This window comes from Neoarius graeffei, chromosome 1 (genome assembly GCF_027579695.1).
Source record: "Neoarius graeffei isolate fNeoGra1 chromosome 1, fNeoGra1.pri, whole genome shotgun sequence".
Classification (NCBI taxonomy): domain Eukaryota; kingdom Metazoa; phylum Chordata; class Actinopteri; order Siluriformes; family Ariidae; genus Neoarius; species Neoarius graeffei.
Window position 1 is genome coordinate 25,126,946 of NC_083569.1, and position 25,021 is coordinate 25,151,966.

Genomic DNA, 25,021 nt, shown 5'->3' on the forward strand with positions numbered 1-25,021 from the left:
AATTCCTATTTTAATTCTCTGCTATAAAAAAAAAAAAAAATGTATCAACTTCACTGAAAGAGTGTCAAATAAGAATTAAAAAAACACCCTTTTCTGAGCAAAGGTACTACTCCTGAAAGTACTACAATATCAGGTTGATAGGAGCAAACCCCTATTTCAGTTCCCTGTTCAAAAAAAAAAAAATCTGCTTGACATAACATTTTCATTTATAGAACATATAAGATATTAAATTGATAAAAATAAATACCATTCTTGATCTTAACCAAAAGACCAAACAGTAATATCTTACTGCACTCAATGCTTTTAAATACCACTTCCACATATTAAAATCCAGAAAGGTAAATACAGCTAGACTCCGCCCCCAACAGCTGGATCCTTTTGAAGCGAGACATCGCCTTGTGGGGCGTGTGGGAGATGCTTCCATACAAAAAGATCAACAGTTCTAACATTTGTTGACTAAAAATGTTCAGCTCCGCTAGAGCAAAGCCTGCAAAAATATACTGAACTCATTAACATTTCCCTCCACAGAAATCTTTAGTAAAAGGCGAAAGCTTTATACGTCAATAAAGAGAAACCTGAGCTGCACTTAACACTGGATCAGGTTAGTGACACTGGATTGGAGGTGCAGAAAGCTGGTATAGGGTAAGGTGGCCTGGGCCAATCTCTTACACCTTTACAGCTTTATTAGCCATTGCACACAGGCAGAGAAATGTCTGACCAATGAGCTTTTTTGAAAGAAAGATCGATCGATCGATCGATCGATCGATAGATAGATAGATAGATAAGCAAGCAGGGTGGGGGTGTTGAATTTTGAAAAGGAACAGTTGAGTGCTGTGTGATCTGTCCAATATCACGGATGTAGGCCTATAAATTAAATATGAAAACATCAGCTGGAGTTTGATTATTGACAGGAACATTGTTGACCCCAGCAGTAAGTGCTTTCCAAACCACATTTTTTATTGATAAATGAGGTTATTGCATCATCCTTGTTAGTATAGTGGGCAGTATCTCTGCCTGTCATGTGGAAGACCGGGGTTCGATTCCCCGACGGGGAGACTTTAAACATTTATTAACTTGTGCAGCAGTGGAGTGGTTCACACTGTCGCCTCACAGCAAGAAGGTTCTGGGTTTGAGCCCAGAGGCTGGTGGGGGCCTTTCTGTGTGGAGTTTGCGTGTTCTCCCTGTGTCAGCTCTGGTTAACCCCACAGTTCAAAGACATGTAGTTCAGTTAACATGGGGTGGTGTTGGGCGGAAGTGCCCTTGAGCATATGTATATAAAGTGTGTGTGTATGACTAACCACATCTTGTGTCAATTAAATCTTATTAATAGTAACAGATCTAGATAAATCCAGTGACTATAGACCATACTTTAATATGCCTAAAGTCAATGTTAATGTCAGTTATGACTATTGTAAATTGCCAGTGGTAGCCCCTCTGATGATGTTCTTCTAATAATATTCAATTTCTAAGTCTAGTAAAAGTCAGACAAAAAAAAAATTCTGTGTTTTTAGCTTTTAGGTAAATATCAGAAAATTGAGTTAGCTAATTTAATGGATGCCCGCTAACATATCTTTGCACATGGAGTGTTAGGAAACCTCCCTCGTGATAGTGAGAACTGGCAGCCTGGATTTTTCCATTGGCTCGCACGCTCGACCCCCAATCCAGTGGCGGCTGGCTCATAGGGGGCGCTCGGGCGCCGCCCTCCCAGATGTGGAGGGGAAAAAAATATAAAATATATAGATATATCCACAGCCAAAAAAGAGAAAAAAAATCTCTGACTAAGGCACTCCAAATTAAAATGTCTTTAATATTTTAGACAAGTCCTACATGGACAAATTAAAAACAAAGCCCACGCGTAGCGGCATGGGTGTCTTCTTCAGGCACCCATGAAGATACCTGAAGAAAGCACCCATGCCGCTACGCGTGGGCTTTGTTTTTAATTTGTCCATGTAGGACTTGTCTAAAATATTAAAGACATTTTAATTTGGAGTGCCTTAGTCAGAGATTTTTTTTTTCTCTTTTTTGGCTGTGGATCTAGAATACCTTGGATTAAAGAGCACCCAAACCTAAAAAAAGACTCTAAACCATTGGAAAAAGAGCACGCCATTAATCTAAAAAAACTAAATATATAGATATATATTTTCACAAATTTTATTATCAGTGTCAGTTTTACTTAATAGTGTGTGCCTACATGCGATCTGAATTATTTAAACAACATTTCCACCAACTGACTCTCATTCAACGGTGAATTTCCACCGACAGACGCGTATCATTTCTCTTCTTGGGCGCTCGGCAAAGCGCCCCAGAAGTGCAGCGGAATAGCCAATCGTGTATGGTTGCTCGGGAAAAATCATAAATATTTGGCCAATCAGCATCGCCGAATTTAATGGTTTTGGGGCGCTGGAAATTTCGCCCCTGCTACAGAAAATGCATCTCTCTCTCTCTCTCTCTGTCTTTGATGTTCAAAACTAGACTTTTGGTTCATATTGGACAATAATCACACATCTTTCTTGTCATAGTTTGTATTCACAACAAGAGTGTCAACACTGTGTTTCGCTCCCCCTCTCACTGTCTCGTTTCACAGAAATACACCTAGCTCAGAACACACACACCTCATTTCATAGTCACTCTCTCACAGAAATCTTACACTCACCTTAGAATCAGACACACACACACACACACACACCACCTCACTCAGTCCCACACTCACCTTAGAAACCTTCCTCCCTCTCTCTCACTCACTCATTCACACTCTCTCACACACACACACACACACAGTTGATTTGTATCGATTCAGCTGAAATCATACCCTTGCTGTAAACTTCTCTCAAGAACTTGAGTATTGTATTGTATTTGAAACCGTTCCTTTCCAAAGCATAAATGGAGCTGTAAATTAAAAAAATATAAAATATAGCTGTAAATTGTTAATTTACTTTATCTGTGAAACTGCTGATTTTGAGAAGGAAATTAAATTATTATTGTGGAATTGTCATTTTCTGACTGTTCATTTGAATGCTTATACTGGACTAGGCAGGGAACTCTACTGGCACACACCAGCCCCACCAAGAATTTTTTTCACCAGCCGCCACTGCCCCAATCCAATGTTGCTTTGGTTGGCCAAAGTTATGAGGTTGCGGTGGGGTACTAAGACTAGACTAAATAACAAAATTAAATGTTTCAGACATCCCTAGTCCCCCAGACGCTCTGGGAGTCTCCCCAGGAGCATGTAGACAGAGACAGGGAAGGCAGGAGAAACTTGATCTAAGGGTGTATTCAGACCAGGATAGTTCGATAGTTCACTTGCTTTGGTCCAGACCAAATGTTTTTGTTTTGTTTTTTTCATTTTGGTGCGGTTCGCTTTCACACTGTACATTTTAGTAAGCGGACCAAAATCTGTCAACAAAGCCACGCGCCCTGAGGTCGTTCAGCTATTGGTCAGAGACGACACGCGCGCACAGCGTTAAGTTCAAAAGTAGTCACGGAGGATAGCGCTGATGAGCGCACATCATGTTGTGACAGTTCTGGCTCTCCACGCAAGTCGCTAGTACCGCCACTTTTTGAAAGAATGTCCCTGATTTTAATGCAGGTCTGACGGAGTTTCTTCACTTTTAGCCGACATTGTTCTGGGGAGCGCGTGAACCCACGTTTGCCCCCTACTCATTTTTTGTACTCTGTAGTCTAGCCTGAATGACTGAGCGATTGTTGTAAGGTTCCCTTGATAACCGAAACAGTGTTTGCACTTTGCGGTGGAGTGTCAAGACTCTGTTTCCCATAATGCTCGACAAACGACGGAAGCTCCCGAGGTACAAAAAAGCAAAATTGTCGGATTAGGTCCGGTCTGCTTTCACACCTCCAAAAGGTCCGTACCAGGGTTCCTTTGGTCCGGACCGAGTCCGACCTTGCAGCTCGGTCTCGGTCCGCTTGTTTGGTCCGGACCAGAGTTCGGTGGTTTGTATTCAGACCAACCCAAAAGGTCCGGACCAAGAGAAATCTGGTTCGTTTGGTCGTTTGGTCCGGACCAAACAACATAGGTGTGAATACGCCCTAAGTCTTATTTGGAAAGTTGTAAATTAAATTGTAATGACTGGCTATTGCTGATATGTGGTTTGATGTTGTGACATGTAAGTAAGTTTAGCAAACAATTGATTTGATTGATGTAGATTTATGGTGTGAAATGTAAAGAACTATTCTTAATATGTGAATTGATGGTGTGAGATGTAAACAAGTAATGCAAATAATACTGTTGGTTGATGAGATGTAAGTAACTATTGCTAATATGTGAATTGGTGGTGTATATTGTGAATAAGTTTTACAAATTACAGTGTAGATTGATGGTGAAACATAGGCTTAATAAGTTACCAATATGTGCATTGATGTGAGATATAAATAACTAGGCCATAAGTTGATAAAATATGAATTAAACCGATGGTGTGATAAATAAAAATGTTTTGAGAGATATTGACCACTGTGAGTGAAGAAGGGCTCCCCCTCCTTACAAAAGCCAATTTAACCACTGTCCGAACGAATGGATTTTTGACCAAAATGCTCTGTTATTTAGATGTTATTAGAGGGTTTTTTTTCTTGGGGGGGCGCCAAAACTCAATCTCGCCTAGGGCAGCCGGCCCTGTCTGAACGGATCAAACTTTGGTGCGCGAACCAGAACGGAACCCGTTTCACTCGGCTGCATCGTTCTTAAAGTGCTAGTCTAATGAAAGTTACGTCAGAAAACCCCCAGTTTTCTGTGTGTGCTGTGCTCAATTACACTGTAAAGTTGGCGAATAAATAAAAAACTGTTTCGAAAAATGCTTTTTTGCATCTGAATCCTGTTCCAAAAATCACTAAAAGCTTGCCCGTCATTATTAGATCGCAGCGATTTACAGCTTGGCGGCGCTGCACGCTTGACGTTATTTGCACCAGGACCTTCTTTTGTTTCCACACGGACTCTATAATATTCTCCTCAGTGGCGTGAATTGTTGATACCGATTCTTTTGAGAAAGACACGAAAGCTCTTCAAATTCGTCCTCAGTCTTTGTTTTTTTGTTTGAGGATGATTTGGAGCCGATAGCCGAGCAAGCAGACTCAAAAGAGAACCCATCCTCATCTGGGTCACATGTTGTTGTGAAGTTGTTTACATACTGAAGGCAAGCAATATTGAAGATGTCAGATGTCTGCAGTTCGAAGAAAGCTACCACTAGAAAAGCTTTACTACCAGAGTGCTTGGATAATCTAAGTCAGAGAGAAGCAGAGGATAGATACAGAAGAAGTTAGCTTATTTATGGTTATGATGTGTGCAAAATTGCTTGAAATTATTGGCGTGATGATGTCCATTTTTGGCCTAGGTTTACCTACATGGATGTTGGAATGTACCTTCTCACTGCATTTTCTCTGTTTTAATATTTTTTTTAAAAAAACATCGTTTACTGAAAGAGAAGGGCAGGGAGGATTGAGAATCCATTAGCTGTGGTTTGTTTACACCCGATACTAAAACTGGTAGCGTCCAGCAAAAGTAAGACTCAGAGACAGTTTCACTAACTCTTTATAGGCTCCAGTGAGAATTGAACTCACAACCCCTGGTTTACTAGACCAGTGCTCTCACCACTGAGCTATGGAGCCTTAACTCTTTTGCAATCATTGAAGATTGGAGCAACAGCAGAACCTTGAAGCCCCTGCGCTGATCCCCAAAACAGCCCCCAGAAACTGCTGTAAAGTCACTCACAGCTTTAGTTCCTAGCTGCAGTTAGCTTCTGTTTACTATTTGCCTCGCAAAAAATGGACACGCATTTTAAATAATGCAGTGCATCAGTCGTAGAGTGGGCTGTGGACTGTACATTCTGGCTACTTTCTCATCTGAGTTAACAAAAACACTGGACAGGCCAAGACCTCAAGAGACAAACCGTAAGCACCATGAGTGACCTCGCTGATCTCCAGGCTCTTCATGTGGGGCCATCCTCAGCAGCAGCCAGTGGTTTTCAGGTGATGAGAACTGCAACCCAAAAAAATTCAACCAGTATTTTTGGTTCTTTTTTGATCGGCTGCCCAAATGAATTTTGGCGCGGGATATAGAAATGGGTTCTGTCCGGCCGGCTGTCCGTCTGGTCACATTTTCATTTCCGGGCCATATCTTTAAAACTACTGAAGATATCTTCATGAAACTTTGTATACATATCAAGCAACATGTGAACTGCTGCCTTTTGCTATTTTGGATTTTTGAAAAAAGTATTTTTCAAAATTTTACATAAATATATTTTGACTTAGTTTCTCAGAGCAATGTTCGTTTCCGGAGCATATATCCAAAACTATTCATGATCCAGATTTGAAACTTGGTATGCATGTTAACAAGGTGATGTTATGGGTTCCTAATTGTTTTATTAACCCCGCCGATAGTAGTCGGAGGGGTTATTATTTTCACCTGCGTCAGTCTGTGTGTGTGTGTATCTGTCTGTCTGTCTGTGTGTCTGCAAGATATCTCAAGAACCAATGGATCGATTTGGACCAAATTTTGTACATGTGTTGCCAATCACCCAGGAAGGAAACCATTAAATTTTGGAGGTCAAAGGTCAAGGTCATGGCAGAACTTCGAAATTTTCGCCCAATGTATTTTAATAGGGAAAAGGCGGGGTTTGTACTCGTTAGAGTGTCCCTGTCTAGTTTTTTTTATTTTTTGACATATCAACGTTTAGGGTGGCACAGTGTTGTAGTGGTTATCACTGTCTCCTCACAGCAAGAAGGTCCTGGGTTTGAGCCCAGCGGCTGCCAGGGGCCTTTCTGTGTGGAGTTTGCATGATCTCCCTGTGTCTGTGTGGGTTTCCTCCGGGTGCTCTAGTTTCCCCCACAGTTCAAAGATGTGGTTAGGTATATAGGAGCCATGGGCTGAGGTGCCCCTCAGCAAGGCACCTTACCCCCAACTGCTCCCTGGGCGCTGTAGCATAGCTGCCACTGCTGTGGGTATGTGTGTGTTCTCTTTGCTCACTTGTGTGTGTTCACTGCTTCAGATGGGTTAAATGCAGAGGAGAAATTTCACTGTGTGATTCCGTCGGTGCTTGAGTGTATGTGAAACAAATAAAGGCTTCTTCTTCTTAAATCTACTTGGCTAGATAACGCATGTTCAGTACTGACACAGATACTAGTAAACAATCCTGTTGCCATAGCAGTGTGATTCTTGCCATCTTAAAAGATCTCTTTTCTCCATGAATAAAAACAAAAGCATGTCACATAAAATTATCAGTGATCAGGTTTATTTTACACCCAAATGCTTGACACTTGGCATCTTTAGGGTTGTTAACAACAATTTAGAAGCAATGTGTCCAAGAGCTCCACTGGCCTCGGTAAATCATGTTTGGAGCGCTGATCTCTACGTAAAAATCTGGAAAGCTCAGAGGCTCATCAGAGTGACACCATCTGACCGCCATCTTACCACTCACATCGTTGAGCAGAATGGTCATTTAGGCTACTGGAAGCTAAACAAACTGGTCAAGTTATTGATGTAGTTGGTGAGAAAAATTACAAGAAAAATGCCTGCATGTGCAGCAGTGAACTGTACAAACTGTCAAGTCAAAGGTGGTGGATGGACATTTCACCTGTGAGTATTGATAGTGTGTGATCATTTTTACACGTGCGTGTGCACAGTGCCATTTGCATGGACCCACCTACAGCATTTTATGATGGTTTGCAAGAGCAAAAAAAACAGAAAATCTGTCTCATTGTTTTGTCTGGTTTTGTTGAAAATCTGACAGTGATATCTGGGATGAACACTGTGACTGTGTCAGATTTTTGATGGAAATGTCCCAGACTAGATCAAAGCCAAAGTCTAGACATGTTTGATATTGAATGTGAGAACTCAAGCTCAACGGCTCAAACTCAAAAAGAATGAACTGAGTAAATTAGCCTCAGCAGCCTAAATGAAAGAAGGACCATAGCCTTAGACAGAAATGGCAGTGAGGGATGCAAATAAAAAGAGATGTTGTTGTTCTAGTTTGGTCAGCAGTTATTTTCATTTACCTCAGGCGAAGCACAAATGACAATGTCGATCATCTACACACGTCACACCCACTTGCACAAATTGACAAAATAGGCATGATTGTCTGTTTTAACATGATTTTAGTTTAAATTGAGTCCAAGTATATTGATAAGTACTCTTAAATCAGGGTTGGTCATATTTCCCGGCCAATGGCTTATTTCCCGGATGGCGTCCAATATATGATTTCCTGTACAAAGAAAAACTGAAATAATCTCTGTAAAAATAATTATAGTAGTAAAAGAGCTGCTCAAAATAATGATCAGAGACTGAACTGGAAAAGGAAAAAAAAACCCTGAACAATTACAGTGAAGGGGAGTGCTATAAAGATATGTAAGGAATGTGGGTAAAGTTGAGAAAATAAGAAGAGGTAATGAAAGGAAAAAAGTCAGGAGATACTTTACTTGGGGCAAATTTGATCAGACATGACAGTTTAACACAGAAGCCAAATGATCACACACTATCGATGTGAGTGGTAAGATGGCAGTCAGATGACTTCACTCATCTCAACAGCAGGGAATTGAAGTATTTCACCCACGTTACCAAGTCACGTGACGCAGCCATTTTGGACGGTACGCTTAAGTCCTTCAGTGCAAGGCGGTATGAGATGGTGGAGACCTTTGCACATTTTAACAAGAAAGTAAGCTGTGATTCGTGTTAAATTGGATCTGTCTTTTATCACAAACACTGTACCCAGCCTTGGTATGGAGCCCTGTTTATTTATTTCTGTGTCCCGTTTCTTTCTAGCCTCTGTTATTGCGTTTTATGTCTGATGTCTGCTACATGCAACCCTCGACAAATTAACACTGCCTTGTTTCACTGCTCAGATGGGTTAACAAACACTGACCCATTTACTTTTTGCTATATATTTTATCAAAATTGCATTAACTGATAAACTAACCTGAAATGAAATGATCACTGCAAAGTCTGGAGTACTCTGTTGGCTCCCAATCCTGTCTCTTCACAGCTGCAATCCATTTGGCCCTCTTGTCTGGGTCAGTAGGAAACCAGTAGTGATGTGTCGGTCGCGAACGATCCGGTTCAAAGAGCCAGCTCTTTGAAGTGAACAACGGGAGCCGGCTCTTCGGTGGGAGCCGAGTTGGGGAGCTGAATTAGTTTTTTGTCCTTAGATGCCTCAGAGAGAGAGACTTTCACAAAAAAAGTTGCTGTCTGATTGCGTCTTTGTGTTGTCTATTACCATTCAAAGGAAAAAAAGTAGTGTACGCCTACTTTTTTTGGTTGGGGGGGTTGATGTCATTCACAGCTGCGAAAATATGAAAATTGGTGTAATGCTTAAAGCTGTGGAGCACAGGGGAGAGGAGTCTGTGAGGCACCTGAGGAGGGGAAAATCAGCTGTGTATTTTATATTGGTAATATAACACAGTTTTGCATTATGTTTGTGAGAAAATAATTTATTAATTGGCAAGTAAGTTTTATTTCTATAGCTAGAACATTGTTACACTGCTATACTTTACAAAGCTTTACAATGGCTACAAAAACTCATTCATTCATTATCTCTAGCCGCTTTATCCTGTTCTACAGGGTCGCAGGCAAGCTGGAGCCTATCCCAGCTGACTACGGGCAAAAGGCGGGGTACACCCTGGACAAGTCACCAGGTCATCACAGGGCTGACACATAGACACAGACAACCATTCACATCTACAGTCAATTGAGAGTCACCAGTTAACCTAACCTGCATGTCTTTGGACTGTGGGGGAAACCAGAGCACCCGGAGGAAACCCACACGGACACAACATGCAAACTCCACACAGAAAGGCCCTCGCTGGCCCCGGGGCTCAAACCCAGGACCTTCTTGCTGTGAGGCGACAGCGCTAACCACTACACCACCGTGCCGCGGCTACAAAAACTAAAAAATAAAATGGAAAACATCCTATTGATAAAATATAAATAATAATGTAATTAATTAACTAGTTAATTGCAGCAATTAAATCAAAAATAAAATCTCAGGAGCCGTTTGGGAGCCGAAAGAGCCGGCTCCTTATAGTAAGAAGAGCCAAAAGAGCCGGCTCCCGAAAAAGACCCGAAATTCCCATCACTAGAAACCGGTAAAAGGAGCGTCCTGCACGCTGTCTCTGTCTGTTGTGGCAGCCCACAGCACAACAAGCAAACACCATGGTTATTTATAGAGTGCTTACTGACAAATTAATCTATTCTAGGTGTCTGTAACACGTTTTTTTTCAAGCTGGTTCTCCCTGTCTGTCTGCAGCGTTAGTATGTAGCTTGACGTTCAAAATGGCGGACACCGGGGCGTCACGTGACCCTGTGACGTCAGGTGAAATACCTCAATAGGCTATGAACGCTCCAGATTTTTACGGAGAGCTCAGTGGTTTGGAGTCGGTGACGTCACGATTTGTCCTCAGAATGTGATATTTGAACCTTGGAGAGAGGAAGATGGCGGTGCACAGGAACACTGTTTTCCTTTTAAAATAAAATCTGTACACAGTATACAGGTACAAATATGAACAAGTGAACACTCAAGCATGTCTTGTATGGATATTATCTGTCAGTATAAAGGAGTTTACTTTTTGGGTTTTGTTTGGCTTTAATTCAAGGCATTTAACAAAAATATTCTTTTAACCATTTAGGAATTATAGCAGTTCATTGTTGCGGTGCAAGGACCCGATTGAATCCACATTGCAACCGTAAGGACTACTATTAGGGCCCGAGAACCCGAGGTGCAGGCTGAGGGCCTGAGGGACTGTACCTCCAGTGGCACATGCATCTTTGGCTCGTATGGAATCGATTTTGTGCCAAAATGTTCATACAATACTTTTGAAATATCAACAAAAACGATAAATCAAAATTCAAAAAAAAAAAAAAGTAAAAAAAAAAGTAAATTGACTGGCAAACAAATTATTCGTGTAATCGTGCAAAATATCAGTCTATTACTCTTCAGAAAACTTTTATTTTTGTTCCACGTCTTTCTCAGTTTTGTTTGACGTAATTGATTTTGGTTGCGATTCCAGCTTTCTCGTTTGCGCTCCCTGACTTTTTGCTTGCAGTTTTGGCACAAACTTCACGGGTGGGTGGGCTGTCCAGGAATGCATTCCCATTGGCTAACTTGTGTTTGACTGACAGCTACGCTCAGCGATTCCCCCGGAAGCTGTTGCGGCCATTTCCTACTCGGATTTTGGCGGACTGTTTGACGAGTGACCAATCCATTGACGGTAAACAAGGATTGCGTGGACTTCAGTGGCGACTATGATACTGAATTAATTCAACAAAGTGTAAGTATGGGACAAATGTGTTGTATGTGTTGCAGTAGTACACATTTTGCAGGTGTTTCATGGCAAGTCAAATGTTAGACTTAGCTCCACTACCCAATATAATAACTGTCTTGCTAACGTTAAACACGTTGACCGAGAGAGGGTTGAAGCAGAGGGTCTTTGACATAAATCTTATTTTGGTGGTCTAACTGGCAGAGCTGTGGATGGTTTTGTTTGTGGGTGTGTATTTGTGTGTAAGAGTGAGAGAGTTGTTTGTCAGTATGATAGATTGCAGTGTTTGTCAGTGAGTATGGGCATTTTTTTTTTCGTTAGCGTTTCATTAGTGGGCATCTCATTGCTAGGCTATGCTAGTAGCCCAAGTACTTGTGCATGAACGTGAACGCAGCACACTTCTCCTTAACTTGTACATGTTCTGTTTTCTTTTAAAAGATAGTTTGCCCTATAAGTTAACGAACATACATATACATGGCACCCATAGTTCAAGTTCTGCTAGAGACATTTCAATCATCTATCGATAGTTATTCTAACGTGATATGACGTATTTTTCAGGGAAGACCTCACAAGCCAGTACCCCTCAGGATGCAATCCGAGGTAACGTTAAGGCAGGGCATGGACTGCTTATGACTCCGTTAATTTAATCAAAATGGAAGTAAATGTATTGATGGCCCAGTGAAACTGCAGGCCTTACTGTAATGTTTTACAATGTTTTGCAAACAAGTCGCTTTGTAATTAAATACTATAAAAAAAACTTGTCACAGCTGTAATACCAGCATGGCTAATTTCACACTCTTGCAGGAGTCTACCCCTGCTGACAAGGCTGCCACAGCAGCGGTGCAGAATATTCTCTCAATTTTGCAGAAAAATCTGGGAAAACAACCCACAGATAGTCAGTGTCAGAGGTCAGGCCAGGGACCAGGGCCAAGCATGGATCATGAGATGAGGAGGTGTGACATTTGAAAACTTGACTGAAATAGGCCTATTTCACAGCAGACATTTTTCAAGAAGTCACAGGGTAAGCACAGGTGTTATTTATGACATCCAGTAAGGATCTGATTCTGCTACACTGAATTGGAATCTTATTGGCTGTCATTAATAACACCTGTGCTTACCCTGCGACTTCTTGGAAAAATGGCTGCTGCCATTGGCTCATTCACCATTCTCCACCCCAAGCTGGTGTGTGGTGAGCACAATACTGCATAATATTTGCGGTGCATCACTCAGACGGGTGCTAGGCATTGGTGTTAGTTAGTCAGGTCCCCTTCCACTGTAAAGTGCTTTTGGTGCCATGTAAATCGCTATATAAATGTAATGAATTGTTATTACTATTGGCAGAGGTAATAAAAAAAACATTATTCATTTATTCTGACATTGAACTGACATTTTTTGATTATATGTTGCATGTCTTTCCCAGGATATTATAAACGGAGGCCTAACCGAGCTGCCATAGGTTTCAAGTCGCCAAAGGTGGCCAAAGTCTGGAAGCCTTTCACTTTCTCAGTTTTTCTTTTGAGCATAAACTCTGATATGACCCCTCAGCTGCACAAAATCTACAGCATATGCAGGCAGGTCTCGGCAAAAGAACTCTGTCAATGGATGTAAACATGACACACTCAGAGGTACAATTCAGATTTCTGACACCTGACAGTCCTTGTCTGACACACAGATCAAAGAACCCACTTAAACCCATTATGTAAACTTTTTAGGCTTCCAATTTATTTGAAAGAGCCTTCCCGAAACTGAAGCTAATCAAAGGAGGATGGCTCTTATACAAAGCATCTGGTATGAAAATCTTCAATTTATAGAAACTCAGACATGTCATAGAATGGGAAAAGATTTGTACAGTGCTCTCCATACTTATTGGCACCCCTGGTAAAGATGACTAAAAGAAAAAGTTATGATAAATAATAATGTAGATAAATACATTTTGATTTTTAAGCCAATATTCCACTTATTTAAGAGTAGACATTCAGATTTATGAATTTATATCTGAACTTGTATATCACCACCAAAAACAAGACTTGGTAAATTTTGCAAAGTAGCCTCCAAATATAAACAAATACCACCTGACAATGGGTGTTGATGGAGACTTGAGGGCAAAGTGCTTTGCAGAAATTGCACACCAAAGACACCTTCAGATCCTCAACCAGTCCATATGAGGCCATTCTCACCAGTAGAAAGTGGTCTTCAGGTGACAAGAAATCATAAGCAGCACTTGCTCACCTTCTGGTGTCAGTGTTCTCAATATCCCCTCTTTTATCTGGATCATCTTTCCACTTTCAAAGCATTCCTTCCAGGCCCCAGTGAGAATTAAACTCATCACCCCTGGTTTACTAGACCAGTGCTCTCACCACTGAGCTATGGAGCCTTACCTGTTGCACAGCTGCTGAAGCTTGGGGCCACAGCAGAACCTTGAAGCCCCTGTGCTGATCCTCAAAACAGCCCACAGAAACTGCTGTAACATCACTCACAACTTTAGTTCCTGGCTGCAGTTAGCTTCTGTTTACTATTTGCCTCACAAAAAAAGGGCACACATTTTAAATAATGCAGTGTGTCAATCGTAGAGTGGGCTGTGGACTGTACATTCTGGCTACTTTCTCAAGTATTTTTCAAATTTTTTACATAAAAGATTTTGACTTAGTTTCTAAGAGCAATGTTTGTTTGCGGAGCATATATCCAAAACTATTAGTGATACGGATTTGAAACTTGGTATACATATTAACAAGGTGATGTAGATGTGCCTTTTCGTACTAAGAAATTTGAGAAATTTAAATTTTTCATGTTTCCATAGAAACAATTTCAGACTTAGTCTCTCATTGCCCTGTACTACGAACGGAGGTTAACCTACCCAGAAGTAACCCAGGGTTCCCCCGCTAAACCGGGGTTGACAAAACCTGGTTATCTTGTTTGGGGTTAAACGGTACTACGACGCCAGTTATGAAGTTGATTTGTTGAACCTGTGTTAACCTAATCAGGGTTAATGCGCGTTCACATTAAAGGAGAGGTTATCAGCGCAAATCACCACTGTTCACAATGGCACGGTCGCCGTACTTCACGGAGGAAGAATGCGCTGTCATAATGCAAAGCTACGAGGAGTTCAAAACAACATTAAGAGCAAAATCTAACACAGCGGCTGCCAATAAGGAGTGGCAAGCATGTTGGCAACGAATTGCCGATCGGGTAAATGCGCAAGTACATTCTCCCTTCTACATGTTCCAGAACAGAAGTATAGGATGAGAGAAAGCTTCATGATCAATCACAAGTCACAGAAAATGGTCCTTCGACGTGGCCCCAGTCATATATAGCTTGTTTAATGTCCGAAAAATCTCATCTCATTATCTCTAGCCACTTTATCCTTCTACAGGGTCGCAGGCAAGCTGGAGCCTATCCCAGCTGACTACGGGTGAAAGGCGGGGTACACCCTGGACAAGTTGCCAGGTCATCACAGGGCCGACACATAGACACAGACAACCATTCACACCTATGGTCAATTTAGAGTCACCAGTTAACCTAACCTGCATGTCTTTGGGGGAAACCGGAGCACCCAGAGGAAACCCACGCGGACACGGGGAGAACATGCAAACTCCACACAGAAAGGCCCTCGCCGGCCCCGGGGCTCGAACCCAGGACCTTCTTGCTGTGAGGCGACAGCGCTAACCACTACACCACCGTGCTGCCTGATAACTAGTTCTTGTGTTATATTTTTGTATCTATTTTGTATCTCAGACTTAAATGTTTTTGTAAAACAAGTGTTTTTCTATAAAATATTCTTGCGTTCAGAAGGTCCTGGGTTCGAGCCCCGGGGCCGGCGAGGGCCTTTCTGTGCGGAGTTTGCATGTTCTCCCCGTGTCCACGTGGGTTTCCTCCGGGTGCTCCGGTTTCCCCCACAGTCCAAAGACATGCAGGTTAGGTTAACTGGTGACTCTAAATTGACCGTAGGTGTGAATGTGAGTGTGAATGGTTGTCTGTGTCTATGTGTCAGCCCTGTGATGACCTGGCGACTTGTCCAGGGTGTACCCCGCCTTTCGCCCGTAGTCAGCTGGGATAGGCTCCAGCTTGCCTGCGACCCTGTAGAAGGATAAAGCGGCTAGAGATAATGAGATGAGATGAGATATTCTTGCGTTCTTGATAACTATGTTCTTGAGTGGGTTTTTTTTTTTTTACAGAAAAGCCGTTCTGCATGGACATTCATTGAAGCCCTCATTGTTTTTTAATGGTTATTTATGAGCGTTTAGGGGTTACAATAATGTAAGTCTAGGTTGCTTTATATAAAAGGTATGTCCAGAAATATTGATGTCACTGTGTAAGCAGAGGGATCTGGCTTCTTTAGACGCTGTCTTCTTAAAACTGAATAAATATTTAAAAAGAGCCAAATGAGCCAGTCTTTTGAACGGCTCTTTTCAAAGAATGGATCACAAAGATGCGGATCCCATCAAAGAGCCATAAATCCCATCTCTAATCTGCGCTCCGATATCGCACGGGTCATCCGGGTATGCTGGCATTGTCTCTAGAGGAAATGTCGGTGGAGAGGTGGTGTTTAAAAAGGGTGTGGTTAATCGGAAACCTCGGGTTAACCAAGAACATAACCTGAGACGAGCAGGTTTGAGATGCAGCGTAAGTTGCCATGGCACCATACCTCGGTTTGAACATAGCCAACTTTCGTAGTATGGGTTAATTGGGAAGTTACGCTGCACATGATCAAGTTACTCTTGAAGTTACCCTGGTAAGCCAGAAAACCCGCTTCGTAGTACAGGGCCCAAGTTTTGTCAAACCCCGTTTACTTCTGGATCATCTTTCCACTTTCAAAAAGTCCCTTACAGGCTCCAATGAGAATTGAACTCATGACCCCTGGTTTAAAAGACCAGTGCTCTCACCACTGAGCTATGGAGCCTTAAATCTTCCACAGCAGAACCTTGAAGCCCCTGCGCTGATCCTCAAAACAGCCCACAGAAATTGCTGTAACATCACTCACAACTTTAGTTCCTAGCTGTAGTTTGCTTCTGTTTACTATTTGCCTCACAAAAAAGGACACACATTTTAAATAATGCAGTGTGTTAATCGTAGAGTGGGCTGTGGACTGTACATTCTGGCTACTTTCTCAAGTATTTTTCTAATTTTTACATAAAAAATAGATTTTGACTTTGTTTCTAAGAGCAATGTTTGTTTCTGGAGCATATATCCAAAACTATTCATGATACGGATTTGAAACTTGGTATACATATTAACAAGGTGATGTAGATGTGCCTTTTCATACAAAGAAACTTGAGAAATTTTAATTTTTCATGTTTCCATGGAAACAATTTCAGACTTAGTCTCTCAGGTTAGTCTGAGGGGGAGGTTTTGTTTCCGGAGCAGAACTTGAAAACTATGAGTGGTATGGTCTTGAAAGTTAATATGTGACTACCTCTGGGTAGTTTGCCGTGATCATATAGTGGTTAGTACTCTGCGTTGTGGCTGCAGCAACCCCGGTTTGAATCTGCGTCATGGCAAAAAAGCTATCTGAGTAGGCTTAATTTTGGACAGCATGGTGGTGGAAGTGGTTCGCACGGTTACCTCACAGCAAGAAGGTTCTAGGTTCGCGGCCAGTGGGGGCCTTTCTGTGTGGAGTTTGCATGTTCCCCTGGTGTCTGCGTGGGTGTGCTCTGGTTTCCCCCATAGTTCAAAGACATGCGGTTAGGTTAATATGGGATGGCCTTGAGCAAGGCACCTAACTCCCAACTGCTCCCAAAAAGGTTTTTGGCTTTGAAAAATTGTTCTCCTTTGTCTTGGGAAATGGGGGGAACACTCTAATCCAACACAGAATAAAAGCTATTTACATTTCATGAAGAGAAATGTCTATGAAATCCAGGAGTAACGTCCCAAAATAAATGTCAGTTATACCCACAGTTTCCAAACATTCACAGCAAATCCAATTATCTGGCATCGAGAGAGAGAGAGAGAAATACGTCCAGAGATGTAACAGAGTCCCTTATTTATTATTTATGTAAAATATGATGAATGTGGTATGTAGACAGTCAACTCTTTTGATTTAAACCATTAATTCCTTTGTGCTGAATTTTACACAGAATGATATGATCGCAAATGATGGTGCGATCTCATAATGAAAAGTTTCATTCTGTCAAGATCTCAAGAAAATGGTTCCAACAAGAATCAGTTATGTTCTGAGAATGAAATAAATACCTTCAGATTGAAAGAAATTAAATTTAACTTAATATAAGAGGAAAATTGAGTCAAGGAAATATGTAAATCCATGGCTTCTTAGGATGATATTTTATTATTCATGGAAAATAAGTTTGTAGTATGTGATGAAGCTGTTATGAATATGAATAAATATACATGGAGTGGGTGGAGCTACTTGTGAGCTTCATGCTATTTCTAAAGCTCGAGGTCTGAACTAAACACTCAGGATAACAATGTCATCCCTCTTGTTGCTTTTCTTCACTGTTGCTGATATTGGTAAGTCATATACATTATGCATGATTCTTTTTATTAAAAGAAAACACAGTTTCCGCTTGAAACTATGATTAAAATAAATGGTCATGATTATTTTAACATCTTTATAGCAGAGGCTGCTGACAACAGCATTAAACCAGACCAAACCACCATGTCTGTAACTGAATACAGCAACATCATACTGTCCTGCACATATACTGGATCAGTTTGGCGTCTCCATGGGTATCAACAAAAGCCTGGATCAAGACCAGAGTTTCTGATGCTGATTGATGAAGTCACTGAAAGTGTCACCAAGGCTCAACCGCCTCGTCCACAATTTTCCATAAAACTTGATAAAACGAGTAAGAAAGTGGATCTGCTCATCTCCTCTGCTGCAGTGACAGACTCTGCACTGTACTACTGCGCTCTGGGGCCCATAGTGACAGGAAACCCAACTACACTGTACAAAAAGCACTACACATGACTGGAGCAGAGCCGTGCTTTTCTCATAAGATGGAGCTCTTTACATGTTCACATGCACATTCTAACTGCCTGTATGTCAATTCGCTTTCAGATGATCAACCATCATTTTTTTCCTGATTATAAACTGTTAATGTTTAATTTGGACTTAGACCTAAATACTAATCCACACCACTAACTTCTTAAAAATACTAATTATTAGTTAAAACTTTACTTGTTTTTTTTTAAATTATTTACTTCATTAACAATAATTATGTGCAAAATATATTCGTGGCCACCATATAGCCTGTAAAATTATTCTCGAAGTTGTAGCACAATAATGATCCACTGAAAGCCTCGCAGTGTTTCTCACACACAGGTGAGACTTGCATGCCCCAGATATACTGATGATGCCCCAAGGATAATTTTTTCTGATTTAAAAAAAAAAAAAAAATCGCATTTTATTTATTAATTGATTCTGCAGAAATGTCTTTATTCTTTTTTGTTGGTGGATGCAAGAAAAAGAGAGCTGAGAGAGAGAGAGGAGGGGCAGAGCAACAGCAACACTAACTGAAAGAAGAAACTGGTAAAGATTCTCCTTTCCTCTTCATGTTTGGATGTTAATTATCCATTAATTTGTTAATTCTGTGCACGTTGTGGCTATGGTACAAGAGAACAAAGACTACAGTTATGTTGCTAAAAACAATAACATAGACTTATCTAATGATCTGGGGTGGGTTTCCTGATAACGTTGCACTTTAGAGCTAAAGAGCAAATTTAAAGATGTTCTTAAGCAACGAACATTGTCTCTGTATGTGGTTTTCCGGAACTCACTCGTAAGAAGGAATCTTAAGCGCAACTTTGTCCAGAGCGTCTTTGCAATGCGCATCCTCACAATAGGCATTAGCAACTGCTAAAGGTATTTGTACTGTAGTTGCTAAAGGCATTATCATAGTTACTAAATCCAGTCGATGAGGTCAGATGGTATTTGTTTTTCTCATCTCATTATCTCTAGCCGCTTTATCCTGTTCTACAGGGTCGCAGGCAAGCTGGAGCCTATCCCAGCTGACTACGGGCGAAAGGCGGGGTACACCCTGGACAAGTCGCCAGGTCATCACAGGGCTGACACATAGACACAGACAACCATTCACACTCACACCTACGGTCAATTTAGAGTCACCAGTTAACCTAACCTGCATGTCTTTGGACTGTGGGGGAAACCGGAGCACCCGGAGGAAACCCACGTGGACACGGGGAGAACATGCAAACTCCACACAGAAAGGCCCTCGCCGGACCCAGGGTTCGAACCCGGACCTTCTTGCTGTGAGGCGACAGCGCTAACCACTACACCACCGTGCCGCCCGGTATTTGTTTTTAATAAAAAAAAACAATGAAATATAAAGTGTCAAAATATTTTTATATATTGTATTGTCGTTAAGCATTACATATATAATGTGGGAATGAATAATTGAAACTTTTTACATTTTTGGACAATAACTTGTTTTTTTATTCCAAGCATTTTTTTAATTAAATGAGCAAACATTCACATAAAATTATGAACAAATAAGTTAAATAGTTCAGTAAAATGTTTTTCCTTTGCCGCCTGCTCATTTCATTGTTACCCAATCAAGAGCTTAATGTCCCTTATACACTGGCATGCAGCTGAGTGGTGTTTGGCATATGAAGGAGGTACAGTATCGATCCCATCACTTCCCCAGACCGCAGTGCCGCTTCCCAGATTGCAGGCAGCCAGATTACAGCTGGCCGAGAGCGTCAGTGCACCCGGGAGCTGATCAACATTGAGAAGGAGCGGCTCCAGTTACTCCGAGACCTGTATGAGTGGCACCATCAGGAGCGGATGGGCCTTAAACAGGCAAAACTAGACCTGCTGGTCAGAGAAGTGGAGCTTCAGAGTGGATTCACGGAGTCATGATTATTTCAACTGTTATTCACAATGCCAAGTTGGCAACAGTCTCCCATATATAAACACACACACACACACAATGTTACAGGTGCAGAAATTTGACACTAAATGAGATAATCACTTGGCTAATGGAATTAAATTTGATTAAAATGTGGTGATATCAATGTGATATTACAATATTCATACATAATTCCATAACACATTGAAATATAGTCATAATGTTTTGCATATATTTATTTAATAAATAACTTGATGTACATGCAATGTACAAGAAAAATAATTTCACACCAGCAGCATATTCAGGGTATCATTAGGGTATTTTAGGATTGTTGTACAATAATTATCTGCTGAAATCTTGTTTATTGGTGTTTATTCCTCATCGGCGATATCTACTGATGAACTGCCAAGGATATTTTGACTTGTTTAAAAAATATATACATTTTACTAACCCATTGTGTGTAAACCTTTTTCCACAGCTTGTTTAAGTCCTGTTCGGAAAAATTAATTTCAGAGAAACTGGCAGAGGTGCTTGTGCCTCAAGTTGTGACAAAAAAAGTCTTCTTTTGTGAAGCTCCAAAAACTCTGAAATAAAATGAAGATAATTCCTGCGACTCGCTCAGTGTGTTCAGGAAAAGGTTCCAGATCCACTGTGCACTTAGTAAAGATAAAGGGATGTGTGTAGGCGGAGATATTCAGTCCTGGATGTGTGCTGTTTTTTAAAATAATGCTGGTTAAGAGTCAAATCATGATCATCCATCAATTTTATGGATAAAATCATCATGAACTACAATTGCGATGGAAAGAAAAGCATGTTTTGGGTTGATCAGCAGCAGGACTTGTTCTGTGTTGTACTGGTGACTCAGTTCACTGTCACTGATGCTGTGAAGTGATGATCTGTGTAACGTTCTGCTACAACAGCTGCACTTCCTGGGTGTGGCCTTCTAGAGACACATGTTCCCTCATGTGTAAACCTTGTTTCAACCTCAGCTTCAGCACATACAGCACTATTATACAGAATCCTCACAGAGCTGTGTTCAGAAATGGCTCAACTATACAACTTACTGTACACAGTGAGATACATCCCACTGATTCTCACTGTAGCAACAGGTAATTAACCTTCATCAGCTCATTCATTGTCTTAACTAATACTCATGTGTGTATTAATCTATTAATTTGTTAATTTTGTAAGTCAGTATTTTGTTTACAGAAATATTTCACAGATCTATTTCTTTCTATTCTTCTTTGCAAACAGGCAGTTTTGCAGATAACATTGGGCCGATGGACAAAGATACCAACATTGTGGGGAAAGAAACAGACACTGTTACTCTGAAATGTTCATATCAGTCAAGCAGCAATAACATTTGGCTTTACTGGTATAAACAATATCCGAACAGCGCACCACAGTTTTTACTGTATAAAGGCGCAAAGTCACGAAGTTCTGATGGGCGCAACCCTTCTGGCGCTCGATTCAAGGCAGAAACATCCTCAGACTCGACTGAACTCACTATTAAAGATCTACAGATCTCAGATTCTGCACTCTATCATTGTGCTCTTAGACTAGTAGCAGCACAGTAATACAGAGTCAATGAGAGGCTGTACAAAAACCTAAGAACAGTACATGTGAAGTTAAAAGGTTTTTATCAAAGATACTTCCTTTACCAACTTGTTATCAGTTAACCACAGATATAAACATTTGTGGTAACAGATGCAGCTGAATAACAGAAAATAAAAATAAAGAGGGAGTGTGTCAGGTGTTACTGCTGCATCCTGTTTTAAATTCATTGTAGTTTACTTTGTTGCCCAGTTTACCCCATGATTTATTCCAATCAACTTTTATTCATTTATAGCAGAGCGTAGCCCCAGACTTAAGAGAATATGGTAATGCATTGGCCTGATTTTTGATGCCTTTGACCATACGACGAGAGTATGTTCATCCCTTGCAGACAAAAATTTCTTCGGGTTCTCTGAATCTTTTAATGATATTATGTACCGTGGAGGATGTGATCCCAAATTCTTTGCAATTTAACTTTGAGGAAAGTTATTCTTAAACTGTTGCACTATTTGCCCACACAGTCTTCCACAGAGCGGTGAACCCCTCCCCATCTTTACTTCTGAGAGACTCAGCCTCTCTGGGATGCTCTTTTTATACCCAATCATGTTACTGACCTGTTGCCAATTAACCTTATTCGTTTTTTAATTATTGTTTTTAATTTTAATTTTTTTATTTTTAAACATTACACAACTTTCCCAGTCTTTTGTTTTCCCTATCCTAACTTTTTTGTGTTGTTATTCTTATGGCTAAAATTATAAACAGTCCATAAGTATTGACGCCTCTTCAGATTTACCAATAAAAAACAGTTTTACAGGCGGCATGGTGGTGTAGTGGTTAGCGCAGTTGCCTCACAGCAAGAAGGTCCGGGTTCGAGCCCTGTGGCCGGCGAGGGCCTTTCTGTGTGGAGTTAGCATGTTCTCCCCGTGTCTGCGTGGGTTTCCTCCGGATGCTCTGGTTTCTCCCACAGTCCAAAGACATGCAGGTTAGGTTAACTGGTGACTCTAAATTGCCGTAGGCGTGAATGTGAGTGTGAATGGTTTTCTGTGTCTATGTGATGACCTGGCGACTTGTCCAGGGTGTACCCCGCCTTTTGCCTGTAGTCAGCTGGGCTCGGCTCCAGCTTGTCTGCGACCCTGTAGAACAGGATAACGCGGCTACAGATGATGAGATGAGTTTCAGTTACAACAGGTATCATTGGTTAATTAATCAACCGGAAGACCCACCTCACCCTTTGATCTTGTCATCTGATGACATGCTCATTACCTGAGATGGAATTTTTTAGCGCGATCAGCAAGTTGAGAAAAACCTGGATGTTATCATCACAGGTAAGCATGGTGGAAAGATCATGTACATGTTTTTACTCATCAAATTCACAGATATTTCATGATATCCTGTCTAAACCTACTTTATTTCTTACTCTTTCATTTGACAGTCGCCATTTTGTATCTAAACACGTGTTTGAGAAGTCACGTGATGTTTCGATAATAGTGATCACTTTCACTGGTGTCCACCATTATCGACACCCTGTGGAATTAAGTGACATTTACAACTGTTATGGATCGATCTTCATGTAGCATTGTTGAAGTAGATGAAGTACTTTAAAAAAAAAAAGTGCTGTGATTTATAATTTTTTTTTCTGATTCATAACAGAATGGAATGTTTATAGAGTATTTGGAATCCTATTGCAATAAATAGAATTAGACCAGAATTAAAATCCTAGCATATAAAAAAAAAGAGGACATGCTTGAAATGTTCAGATTTTTCTATTCCATTCAGAAAATATTTTTTTGCAGTATATATCTACCACATATTACAATATCAGTAAACATTTTATATTTTGGTTCGAGGAATGACATGCGACCTTTGACCTGGAGTTTCATGCAGTTACAGTGTCAATTGCCTGTTGACATTTATTGGTAAACTACAAAACTAGAAATTAATACAAACAACAACAAATAATGAACAAAATGTGATCTACGAAAATACTTAGAAAGTGGGTAGAAAGTGGAACAAAAAGATTTTCTGACAGGTTAAACATTATCAGTTCATTTGTTTCCAAACATTAGAATTACTTCCTCATTTGCATAAGCACCGACATCTATATATTTATATAATATATATTTGGTACGAAATATGTCTATGTAAAACAAATTTTAAATAAGAACTATGTTTTGTTAACTTAATACCACATACTGATTATTTTTTTAAAATAAATAATCATCTGGGTGTTGATAATTGTGGAACAGTGTCGATAACTGTGGACAAAGGTGTCAGTACTTGTGGAACGGTGTCACATGATCTCATACGCTAAGTAATCGGGAATCAACTCATTTTTTTTCCAGTGGAAGTTTGAGTAACTATTCATGCACAATTTATGTATTGAAAATTTTTTCTACTTTTGCAACAGTCAAAAGATCATTAAGGTGTCGATAATTGTAGCCGCCGCTCTACTTCACTGATCCACTTTGTTTGTTTGTTTGTTTTTTATTCTAATCATGGTATTGCTGTGCATATAAATGCCCAGTTGAATTATTGCCATATTCAGTGCATGTACACGCATTCAGCAGGCTACTAGATTAGACACATTTTCAATACTTATGAATTATATCCTTTTTGTGGAAAAACGAATACACATTACTCAGGATTTCCAAAGCAGATTATCTTATTAGATGGTAACATTTCACAGCTAAAGGTCTCAGGTTGCTAAAAGCTTCAGGGATGATCTATAGTGAATATAACTCTCAGGTCAGTCAATAACTGATCTCAAATGCGTCACTTTTATCGCATGGTGGTTAACACATTTTTTTTGGGTGATTGGATTAATGGCACATTTTGACTTACACACTTTAAGTGTAAAGTAGTTGTCTGTGTAAACATGTAAATATATTAATACAATTAAAACAAAATATAGAAATTAGATTTTTATAGACTTGTGCCAAAACTTTCAAGTATAACTTCTGATGTCTGCATGGACCAATTTTCACTGTCAAAATCATAAAGATTTCCTGGTTTTGTGGACACATGAAGACTTTCTAGCTTACTCAGTTCCAGTAGACAGAAGGCTTTACAGAAAAGTCCACAGGGTTTGTGGTTGAGACCAATACTGAACCTGAGTGATGGAGCTGAGGATCTGTACAAGCTCATGAGTTTTTTCAAGTTAGGTTATTTGCTGTAATGATTTGTGAATTGAAAAAAAAGACTTCTTTTTCCCAGCAACACTTTTGTTTTCAGGGTAAACTGGGACAGTTCATTTTAAGAAAACAAAACAACCTTGGTGTGTTAAAGTCTTTCACCTTTCTCCACAAGATGGCACCGTCAGTTATCTTACTGTGGGCCAAGCACGAGGGCCCTGATCACATCCCCAAAGAGTTCAACTTCTTTGATTATGAGTACTA

The 25,021-nt window shown here is 40.5% G+C and overlaps 4 non-coding genes across 4 annotated transcripts; all 4 read right to left on the reverse strand.

Annotated features, from left to right (window-relative positions):
* Positions 1–468: 468 nt before the first annotated feature.
* On the reverse strand, positions 469–582 carry LOC132895913 (U5 spliceosomal RNA). The gene has a single exon (XR_009655878.1). It is a non-coding gene; the product is annotated as a U5 spliceosomal RNA (small nuclear RNA).
* Positions 583–5,540: 4,958 nt separating this feature from the next.
* On the reverse strand, positions 5,541–5,613 carry trnat-agu (transfer RNA threonine (anticodon AGU)). Its single transcript has one exon. It is a non-coding gene; the product is annotated as a tRNA-Thr (tRNA).
* Positions 5,614–13,554: 7,941 nt separating this feature from the next.
* Positions 13,555–13,627, reverse strand: trnat-agu (transfer RNA threonine (anticodon AGU)). The gene has a single exon. It is a non-coding gene; the product is annotated as a tRNA-Thr (tRNA).
* Positions 13,628–16,077: 2,450 nt separating this feature from the next.
* Positions 16,078–16,150, reverse strand: trnak-uuu (transfer RNA lysine (anticodon UUU)). The gene has a single exon. It is a non-coding gene; the product is annotated as a tRNA-Lys (tRNA).
* Between the last annotated feature and the right edge of the window lie 8,871 nt (positions 16,151–25,021).